The sequence below is a fragment of the Pistacia vera genome, unplaced genomic scaffold, assembly GCF_008641045.1.
Source record: "Pistacia vera cultivar Batoury unplaced genomic scaffold, PisVer_v2 Contig525, whole genome shotgun sequence".
Lineage (NCBI taxonomy): Eukaryota > Viridiplantae > Streptophyta > Magnoliopsida > Sapindales > Anacardiaceae > Pistacia > Pistacia vera.
Window position 1 is genome coordinate 355678 of NW_022196363.1, and position 10341 is coordinate 366018.

General features: G+C 39.9%; 1 non-coding gene across 1 annotated transcript; it reads right to left on the minus strand.

Annotated features, from left to right (window-relative positions):
- Positions 1–2629: 2629 nt before the first annotated feature.
- Positions 2630–2736, minus strand: LOC116107018. The gene has a single exon (XR_004124390.1). It is a non-coding gene; the product is annotated as a small nucleolar RNA R71 (small nucleolar RNA).
- Between the last annotated feature and the right edge of the window lie 7605 nt (positions 2737–10341).

Below are 10341 nucleotides of genomic sequence, written 5' to 3' on the forward strand. Positions count from 1 at the left end.
AAAGAGCCCACAGAGTCGATCTCATCGAAAACCTGATGACAAAACAACCAGAAAGCCGCATAGGGCCTAAACTCCGTTTTACTCAGTTTTTTCAGCCACCAGTAATGGGTCTCGATTGTGGACGAATCGAGCACTGGTTTATGAGCGTTTTCTATTTGGTATAATCAATACTATGTTTACCTAGAAAACAGAGTTGATCTCACCTAAAACTTGATGACAAAACGACTAGAAAGCCGCATACGGCCTATACGCCGTTTTACTTAGTTTTTTCAGCCACCAGTAATGGGTCTGGATTGTGAGCGAATCGAGCTCTGGTTTTTGAGTGTTTTCTGTTTGGTATAATTAATACTAATTTTACCTAGACAACATAGTTGATCTCGCCAAAAACCTGACAACAAAATGACCAGAAAGCCGCATATGGCCTATACGCCTTTTTACTCAGTTTTTTCTACCACCAGTAATGGGTCTAGATTGTGGGCGAATCGAGCACTGGTTTGTGAGCATGTTCTATTTGGTATAATCAATACTATGTTTACCTAGACAACAAAGTCGATTGATAATCCGTGGATTATACAGTTTTCATTAAAGTTTTTGTTCGGATTTCAGGTACTTTCTAGTGCATTTTGACCTGAATTGTTGCTTAATTCTTTATATTTTGTGTTTCAGGTTAAAATGGACATTTTGAGCAAATAAGGACAAAATTGGACATTTTTACTCAGAAGTTAGCAGACCTCAGAAGTTAGGAGAGTTCTGAAGCAGGATAAAGCACGATGAGGCTTGTTCTAAGGAGAAAGCACCGAGAATCGAAGAATCAAGTAAAGATTTCAAGCAGAGTGGCAATTCTGTAATTTTAGAACTCTTCAAGAAGCTTTGCCGCAGCAAAGAATTGTCCTTCGCCACGACGAAGTACGGCAGAAACGAAAAAGTCTGATTCTTTCTTCGTCGCGGCGAGATTTCTTCTTCGCTGCGGCAACAGTTGTAATTTTCAGTTTTGTAAAACGCACAGTTTTACTTTGTGCGGGTTTTTATAAGAAATTTAGGACGAGGTATAAAAGAAACACTTAACCTTTTTGCTGGGGGTCGTCCAGGAATTAGGGTTAGCAACTTTTGGAGTGTTTTTTTATTTTAGCAGCAAGAGATTGATCGATTTGAGGGTGAAGATTGGATTTTGAGCCAAGGAATTCATCATTTGGGGAGATTTCTTGTTCTTTCTCTTACTTTGCATTTTGTTGAACTTGATTATTATTGTTTTTATTATTTGTAGTGTTAATTTAGCTATGAACTAACCCGTTTTGGGTTAGGGTTTTGATTGTAATTCGGATTTCTAATAGGTTAAATTATTGATCATGTTATGTTCATATGATTATGCTTTGATTATGTGTTTGCTTTGAGTTTTAATGCTTTTTGTGATGAACATGATGAGATTGAGAAATAATTCATGTTAGGCTTCTTGGGTAATCACCATTATAGTATTGGATGCTAGAGATAGATTCAAGAATTAATGAAACCATTGTAGGATTCTTATGCTTAATGAGTTTGGAATTGTTAACTTTCAATTTGTTGGGTACGGAAAGTTAAAAAGGAAGAATAGGAAAACATAGCCTGAGAAGGTATGTTTAACACCTTAGTGAGTTCGGTTTACAACCAATGCATATAAATGTGAATGTAGTGTAATTTTTAGGTTTAACCCATAAAATCCCAATGAAGTCAAAACCCTACCCGTTTTAATTGAATTGATTTTTTATCCGTGTTTTACATCTCGCATTTTTAGTTATTTGCAGTTTAGTAATTTTGTTTCAGTAATAGGTTAAATTGCTCCCAATTATCCAAAGATTTCGGTTGCTTCAACTTGAAAACGGTAGAAAACTTAGTGCATAGCTAACAATCCTCATGGGAACGATACTCATTCATCATTATATTACTTGTGCGATTAGTATACCTGCTACATATTGCATGTTGTAGGAAACACGCATCAAGTTTTTGGCGCCGTTGCCGGGGATTTGTTTTAAGTTAACATTGAGTCTGTCTATAGTTAGCTAGATTGGAGTTTTTAATTTTGTTTTTATTTTTCAGTTGGTTTGTGATCTCACTTTCTTTCAATTATGTCTTTGCAGTTTATGTGAAGAACGAGACGTCAATCAGTGGTTCATGTTGATCCTGAGATTGAGAGAACCGTTTGACGACGTAACAGAGAGAGAAGAGAAAGAGAGGATTTAGTTGTAGAAGCAGAAGAAATAGCTATTGAAATGGCTGAACTAGAAAACAGGACACTGAGGGAATTTTCAGTTCCCACAGTGAATGGTAGTAGGTTGGGTATTACTAGACCTACGGTGCAAGCAAATGACTTCGAGATCAAGCTGGCAATCATCCAAATGATCCAACAGTCGGTTAGATTTAATGGTGATTTGAGGAAGATTCGAATTAGCATATTGCAAATTTCTTGGAAATTTGTGACACCTTCAAGTCGAATGGAGTGTCGGATGACGCTATTAGGATGCGGTTATTCCCATTCTAATTGGGAGATAAAGCCAAGGGGTGGTTAATGGCATTACCATCGGGAACTATAATAACTTGGAATGATCTAGCACAAAAATTCCTTACCAAGTTCTTTCCTCCAGGTAAATCAGCAAAATTGAGAAATGATATCACATCATTTCTACAAGATGATTCCGAGTCATTGTATGAGGCTTGGGAGAGATACAAAGAGTTAATGAGGAAATGTCCACACCATGGGTTGCCAGTTTGGCTTCAAGTCCAAACTTTCTACAATGGATTGATGGGTAATGTGCAAACCATGGTGGATGTAGCTTCAGGAGGGGCCTTGCAGAACAAGACACCAGAAGAGGCCTATGAATTGCTTGAGGTTTTGGCAAGCAACAACTATCAAAGACCAAATGAGAGAGCAACAAGTAGGAAATCGTCGGGTCTTCATAAAGTTGACGCCTTCACAGCCATCTCAGCCCAACTCACTGCACTTCAAAAATAGTTGGGAACTATGCAGGTAAACTCTATACAAGCACCTCAACTAACATGTGATTTTTGTGCAGGAAACCATGTGAGCAGCGAGTGTCAAGTTGGGAACACATTTGCTTCATCATCTTCATCAACGGAGCAAGTGAATTACTTGGCCAGAAATCAGAGACAACTAAACAACCCATACTCTAACACATACAATCCGGGGTGGAGAAATCATCCAAATCTGGCTTGGGGAAATCATAACCAGCAAAATAACTAATGGAACTAGAGGACAGTTCCAAATAACCAACGAGGGGTGACTAATCAACTGGGAGATCAAAGAGTGACGAAGTTGGAAGATATGTTTAGGAAATTTATGCAGGAGACAACAGGATTCATGAATGAGACGAGGATGAATTTTAGAAATCAAGGGGCGTCTATCAAGAATCTCAAGGTACAGATAGGCCAATTGGCCGAGAAGCTTAATGAGAGACTGCAGGGTTCCTTACCAAGCAATACAGTAACTAACCCACATGAGCAAGCAAATGCCATAATGTTGAGAAGTGGGACAGTTTTGGAAGAGGTAGAGCAAGCTACCAAGGAGGTTGACAATCCGGAAAGGAAGCTTCTGATGAGGAAATTGATGAAGAGATAGTGGCTAAAGAGAAACCAAGTGGTTTGGAGGAAGAGAAAAAGGAAAAGGATGAAAGGCAAAAGAAGAAGGAGAAATTGCCATTTCCCGAGATACCACCAGAGTTGGCACATTACACCCCACCCATGCCTTTTCCTCAGAAATTGAAGAAAAAGAATCAGGATAAGCAATTTTCAAAGTTTATTGAAATTTTTAAAAAAGTGCACATTAACATTCCTTTTGCAGATGCATTGCAGCAGATGCCGAGTTATGCAAAGTTCCTGAAGGAAATCTTAGCGAACAAAAGGAAGTTAGACGATGAGGAAACGGTGATGCTCACAGAGGAGTGTAGTGCCATCCTCCAGAAGAAGCTACCTCCAAAGCTCAAAGATCCAGGGAGTTTTACTATTCCTTGTATTGTAGGAGATTTTACATTTGATCGTGTTTTATGTGATTTAGGAGCTAGGATTAATTTGATGCCCTATTCTGTTTTTAGGAGATTGGGTATTGGTGAAGTGAAGCCAACAACCATGTTGTTGCAACTAGCGGATAGTCAATAAAACACCCGAGGGGGATAGTAGAGGATGTGCTGGTGAAGGTGGGAAATATAATTTTTCTAGCAGATTTTGTGGTGCTAGACATGGAAGAGGATAAGGAAATTCCTCTGATTTTGGGCCGACCATTCTTGGCCACGGGGAGAGCACTTATTGATGTGCAGGAAGGAAAGTTACTGTTGAGAGTTCAAGATGAAACAGTAACTTTCAATGTTTTTGAGGCGATGAAGTTTCCGACTAAAACGGATTCATGGTTTAGTGTAGATGTGGTGGACAAATTGATTGAGGAATCTATAGAAGAAAACACCCCACAATTACCTCTAGAAGCTTGTATAGCCAAATCAAAAACAGTAGAGGTAGAAGCGTCAGCAAGTAATGATTGTGCTAGGATGTTAGAAGCACTTCAACCTATTGATGAGAGTCAAGATATAGAATTTGAGGAGTTTGATTTTGACAAAAAGAAGGAAAAGGAAAAAAAATGAAGAAGCTCCAAAGCTTGAATTGAAACCTTTACCATCCCACCTCAAATATGTTTATCTTGGAGACTCATAAACCTTCCCGGTGATTATTAGTTTAGATTTGAGTACATTAGAGGAAGAGCGGTTGATTAGGGTGTTGAGGGAACACAGACTAGCAATTGGATGGACAATTTCGGATATTAGAGGTATCTCGCCATCATTTTGCATGCATAAGATACTCATGGAAGATGATTTTAAGCCTAGGGTGCAACCACAACGGAGATTGAATCCTTCGATGAAGGAAGTGGTTAGAAAGGAGGTGGTGAAACTCTTAGATGCGGGGATTATTTATCCCATTTCCGATAGCCCATGGGTGAGCCCGGTACAAGTGGTTCTAAAAAAGGGAGGTATCACAGTGGTAAGGAATGAGAGTAACGAGATGATACCAACGAGGACGATGACGGGCTAGAGAGTATGCATTGATTACTGTAAATTGAATGATGTGACAAGGAAGGATCATTTTCCATTACCTTTCATTGATCAAATGTTGGAGAGGTTGGCAAGACATGGCTATTATTGTTTCCTGGATGGGTATTCAAGATATAACTAGATTGCCATCGCTCCCGAGGATCAAGAGAAAACGACCTTCACTTACCCCTACGGCACCTTTGCTTACCGAAGGATGCCTTTTGGGTTGTGCAATGCACCAGCAACGTTTCAAAGATGCATGATGTCAATCTTTGGAGACATGGTGGAACGATTTATATAAGTCTTCATGGATGACTTCTCAGTTTTTGGTTCATCATTTGATAGCTGTCTAACTAATCTTTCCTCTGTTTTACAGCTATGTAAGGAGACAAACTTGGTGCTGCATTGGGAGAAATGAGGGAATAGTGCTTGGGCATAGGATCTCCAAGGATGGGATAGAAGTTGATCGAGCAAAGACAGAAGTGATTGAGAAGTTGCCACCACCATCAAATGTCAAAGCAGTCTGAAGTTTCTTGGGGCATGCGGGGTTTTACAGACGCTTCATCGAGGATTTTTCTAAGATTTCTAAACCCCTTTGCAATTTGTTAAATAAAGATATTGTTTTTTATTTTAATGATGATTGCATGCATGCTTTTCTAACTCTGAAAAAATTATTAGTATCAGCGCCTATTATTGCAGTTCCCGATTGGGGACTACCTTTCAAATTGATGTGTGATGCTAGTGATTTTGCTTTAGGGGTAGTTTTAGGACAAAGGAGAAACAAAGTGTTGCATGTAATTCAATATGCTAGCAAAACACTCGTTGATGCACAATTGAATTACACCACTACTGAAAAAGAAATGTTGGCTATAGTTTTTGCTTTTGACAAGTTCTGTTCTTATTTGTTAGGTGCAAAGGTGATTGTCTACACGGACCATTCAGAATCAGGCACCTGTTGGCAAAGCAAGAAGCAAAACCTCGGCTGATAAGATGGATTTTACTACTTCAGGAGTTTGAGTTGGAAATTCGAGACAAGAAGGGGTCAGAAAATGTGGTGGCTAATCATTTGTCGAGAATTGAGAGACCAATCAAGGGAAATGAGGAGGAAATGCCAATTAGAGAAACATTTCCAGATGAAAAGTTGATGAGAGTGGAAGAAGCACCATGGTATGCGGATTTTGCGAACTATTTGTCATCAAGGGTGCTCCCAAGTGGTATGACGTACCAACAAAAGAGAAAAATTTTCTCAGATTTGAAGTACTACTTTTGGGAAGAGCCATTTCTATATAGACACTGTACAGATCAAATGATACAGAGATGTGTCCCGAAGGAGGAGATGGAAAGCATTCTTAGGCATTGTCACGAGAAGGAAGTAGGTGGCCATTTTGAAGGAGCTAAGATAGCAGCCAAGGTTTTACAATCGGGTTTTTATTGGCCAACCCTCTTTAAGGATTCCTTCTGGATGATTCAAGAGTGTGACCAATGTCAACGGATGGGTAATATTTCAAAAAGAGATGAGATACCGTTGAACAACATCTTGGTGGTTGAGCTTTTTGATGTGTGGGGGATTGATTTCATGGGTCCTTTCCCAAATTCTTTTGGAAACACATTTATCTTAGTAGCAGTGGATTACATGTCAAAGTGGGTTGAGGCAGTTGCATTACCGACTAATGATGCTAGGGTAGTGATTAAGTTTGTGAGAAAGAATATTTTCTCAAGGTTTGGGGTACCACGGACAATCATTATTGATGGAGGGTCACATTTTTGCAATAGGCAAATGGATGCACTATTGAGTAAGTATGGAGTGGCACATAGAGTTGCAACACCATACCATCCACAAACGAGCGGGCAAGTGGAACTGTCGAATAGAGAACTCAAGGGGATTTTGGAAAAGACAGTTAATGCATCTAAGAAAGATTGGTCATGGAAGCTGGATGATGCATTATGGGCTTATCGAACTGCCTTTAAGACTCCGATTGGTATGTCTCCATTCAGGATGGTATATGGGAAAACGTGCCACTTGTCGGTTGAACTCGAGCATAAAGCGTACTAGGCAATCAAGCAGCTAAACATGGACTTGAAAGCTGCTGGAGAAGAAAGGATGCTGACTTTGAACGAACTTGATGAGTTTCGTCTCGAAGCATATGAAAATGCCCGGATCTATAAGGAGAAGACAAAAAGGTGGCATGACAAGCATATCCGGAGAAAGGAATTTGAAGTAGGACAAAAGGTGTTGTTGTTCAATTCTAGACTTCGGCTATTCCCCAGAAAACTTAAGTCTAGATGGTCTGAGGTGTTGTTGTTCAATTCTAGACTTCGGCTATTCCCCAGAAAACTTAAGTCTAGATGGTCTGAACCATTCACTATTACAAGGATTCACGCATCCGGAGCAGTGGAAGTTACACATGAAGAAAAGGGCACTTTCACGGTCAATGGACAAAGATTGAAGCCATACATTGATGGGGTGATGAGTTGCAAATCCATCCCAATCCGGCTTGACATCCCAACTTGAAAGATTGAGAGAGTCGAGCTATCGACTAAAAACAAGCGCTTCTTGGGAGGCAACCCAAGTGTCTTTAACTTTTTTTAATTGTTTGAATTTGTTGAATTCATTATGAGTTGTATGATTTTTAATGTTTTTGTTTTTGGGTGTTTCAGGTGAAGTTTTTAGCCAAAGAAGGGATTAAAATGCTCCAGACTTCGCCGGGGTGAAGAAGTATTCTTCGTCGCAGCGAAGCATTGTGAAGAAGAAAAAGGTATGAAAATGTTCCAGACTTTGCCAGGGTAAAGAAACATTCTTCGCCAAGGTGAAGAAACCTGAAAATTGGGTTAGCTCCTAGAAGTTTTCGCCGCGGCGAAGAAAGTGAAATAAATTTTTCGAAATTTGGCTAAGGCATTTCTCTAAGGCGAAGTAAGCCTTGTATCCTCGGGAAGTTTTCGCCCCAGCGAAGAATTTTTCTTCGCCGCAGCGAAACCTGGGAAATTTTTAACGTTCATGAACGAAGAACGTCGCCGCGGCGACGATGTTTTTCTATAAATACCCATTCTTCTTTTTCATTTGTAACACAACTTTTCACTTTCATTTGAGATAAAAATTTTCAAAATTCAACCTTTTGCCTCCCTAGTGCTTTTCCAACCAAATTTCTTATGCCATAGCCCTCCTAAACACCAAAACAACCCATTTCAACAACAATTTTCGCGAAAATTTCACGAAAATTTGTGGATCCAAAATTTGGGGATTTTCAATCTGGGATGTTTCTGGTTCAATTGGTGGTGCATACTCCTTCATATTGGTAAGATCTCGAGTACCCAAAGCTTTTTATTGAAAAATTTCAAGTTTCTAATTGTAGATCTGAAAATTTTTATTTCAATTGAGTTGAGAATTTTGGGTGATTTTGAGCATTGATGTTGTTAGAGGAAGAATAGTTTATGCATTGGGTGATTGTGAGGAGTATGGGTTGTTGAACTATTGAAGTGTTTGTGTGAAATTGAAAATTTGTAGTTTGGGGGTAAAGTGCGAATTTTTTGAAGTGTTGGTTGTTTTTGCAGGATCGAATTAGCTGTGTGGAACAACTAGGTCTGAATTGTTGGGGAATAATTTTGGATAGAAATTTTATTGTGAACAATGGCTCCCAAAATTAAGCAACCATACAAGGGCAAGAGTAAAAGTAAAGGAAAGAATGTTGACAATCGTTTTGTCAATGATGAAGCCCGTAAAAGGTATGAGGCGGCAATCCAAAAAAAGGATAAGGGTATTATCCCTGAGCGCAGATTGACCGCGAGTCAGGCCTCGGACTGGAGTAGAGGGAGACGTTGGGACATGTTTTTGCGAGCTCCTGAGCAGTTGGCTGTTGAGCCGCTAGTAAGGGAGTTCTATGCCAATGTCCCGGAGTGTAAGGAACATACTGTTTTTGTAAGACGGGAGGACGTGCCATTTACGGAAAAGGAGATCAATGATTTCTATCACCTCCTTGAAATTCTCACGGATGAGTATGTGCAGTTTAAGAGATCACAGTTTGAGGACAGTGTAATCCTTCCGGTCATTGCAAAACCGGGTGCAGAGTGGGAAGTGTCAAAGAAACAGAAGACGACTCTCAAGGGAATGTAGTTGACACCGATGGCTCGCTGTGGCAATATTTTGTCTGTGCGAAATTAATGTCGGAATCGCACTACAACACAGTGACTCATGAGAAGGCGGTATTGCTTTACTTTATTGCCACAGGGAAGAGTAGATGTGGGAGACATGATTTTGAACAGCATCAAGCTAGCATCCAAACCAGGGCGAACAAGTTACGGGTCCCCACATCTCATCACAGCCTTATGCCTTAAAGCTGGAGTCCAGGTTCAGGATGATGAGCACCGCATTCATGCTGCCCCAGTCCTAGATTCAGAGTATTACAGGAAGCACCTTGACCATCCGGAAGCTGCACAACCAAGAGCAGGGGAAAAAATGTAGGGAACAAGCCTTGCCACATCATCCAGCTCCACAGGTACCCAGAAAGAGATGATGCAGCTGATGATGGATATGATGAAATATATGAAAAGACATCAGGATTGGGTGGTGGAGCAGACTCAAATGATGCATGAGCTGCTGAGGAATAGCTTTAAGGAGCTCAACGTTGACACTTCAGCATACCAATGGGCCGACTGGAACTCAGATGAGTGGATGGACTCCGANTCGATTTTTTAGTATAATTTTTGGTTTGCTTCTGTTTTTTTTTTTTTTTTTTCAGCCTTAGCCCACACCATTAATTAAGCTTGCTTTCACGCTACGGTCGCTTATAAAGCTAAGTAAAATTACATCCTACCCCCCTTATTTTATTCCTCTCTCCTTCTGCTCTTTGGGCTTTAATATCTCCTTGGATATTAAAGACTTGAATTAAAAGACTTTTCTCTATGCTTCCTGTTGATGCTTGATTTTGACACCAACTATTCACACGTGAAAAATGTTGAGCGCACTAAGAAGATAGACCACACGTGATTATGGGGGTATTGGATTAAGTAAGGGATGAAGAACAATGTTTAAAGTGGTTCGGATGCTCAAATAAGAGAATCTTATGTCCACTGATATTGTATTAATGTATAAAGTTAGGTCGCATTTAGGAGCTGATTTATAGCTTTGAGAATACAACAGAAATCGAGAGAATGCTATTTCAGAGTAAAATTAGCCAATCCCACAAACAGGAAAGGAGCCCTCTATTTATAGTGGGATGAACCAAGGTAATGATTACAAAATCTGTGAGTGGGGCAGATGTTGGTCAAATCCTTCTCTGTG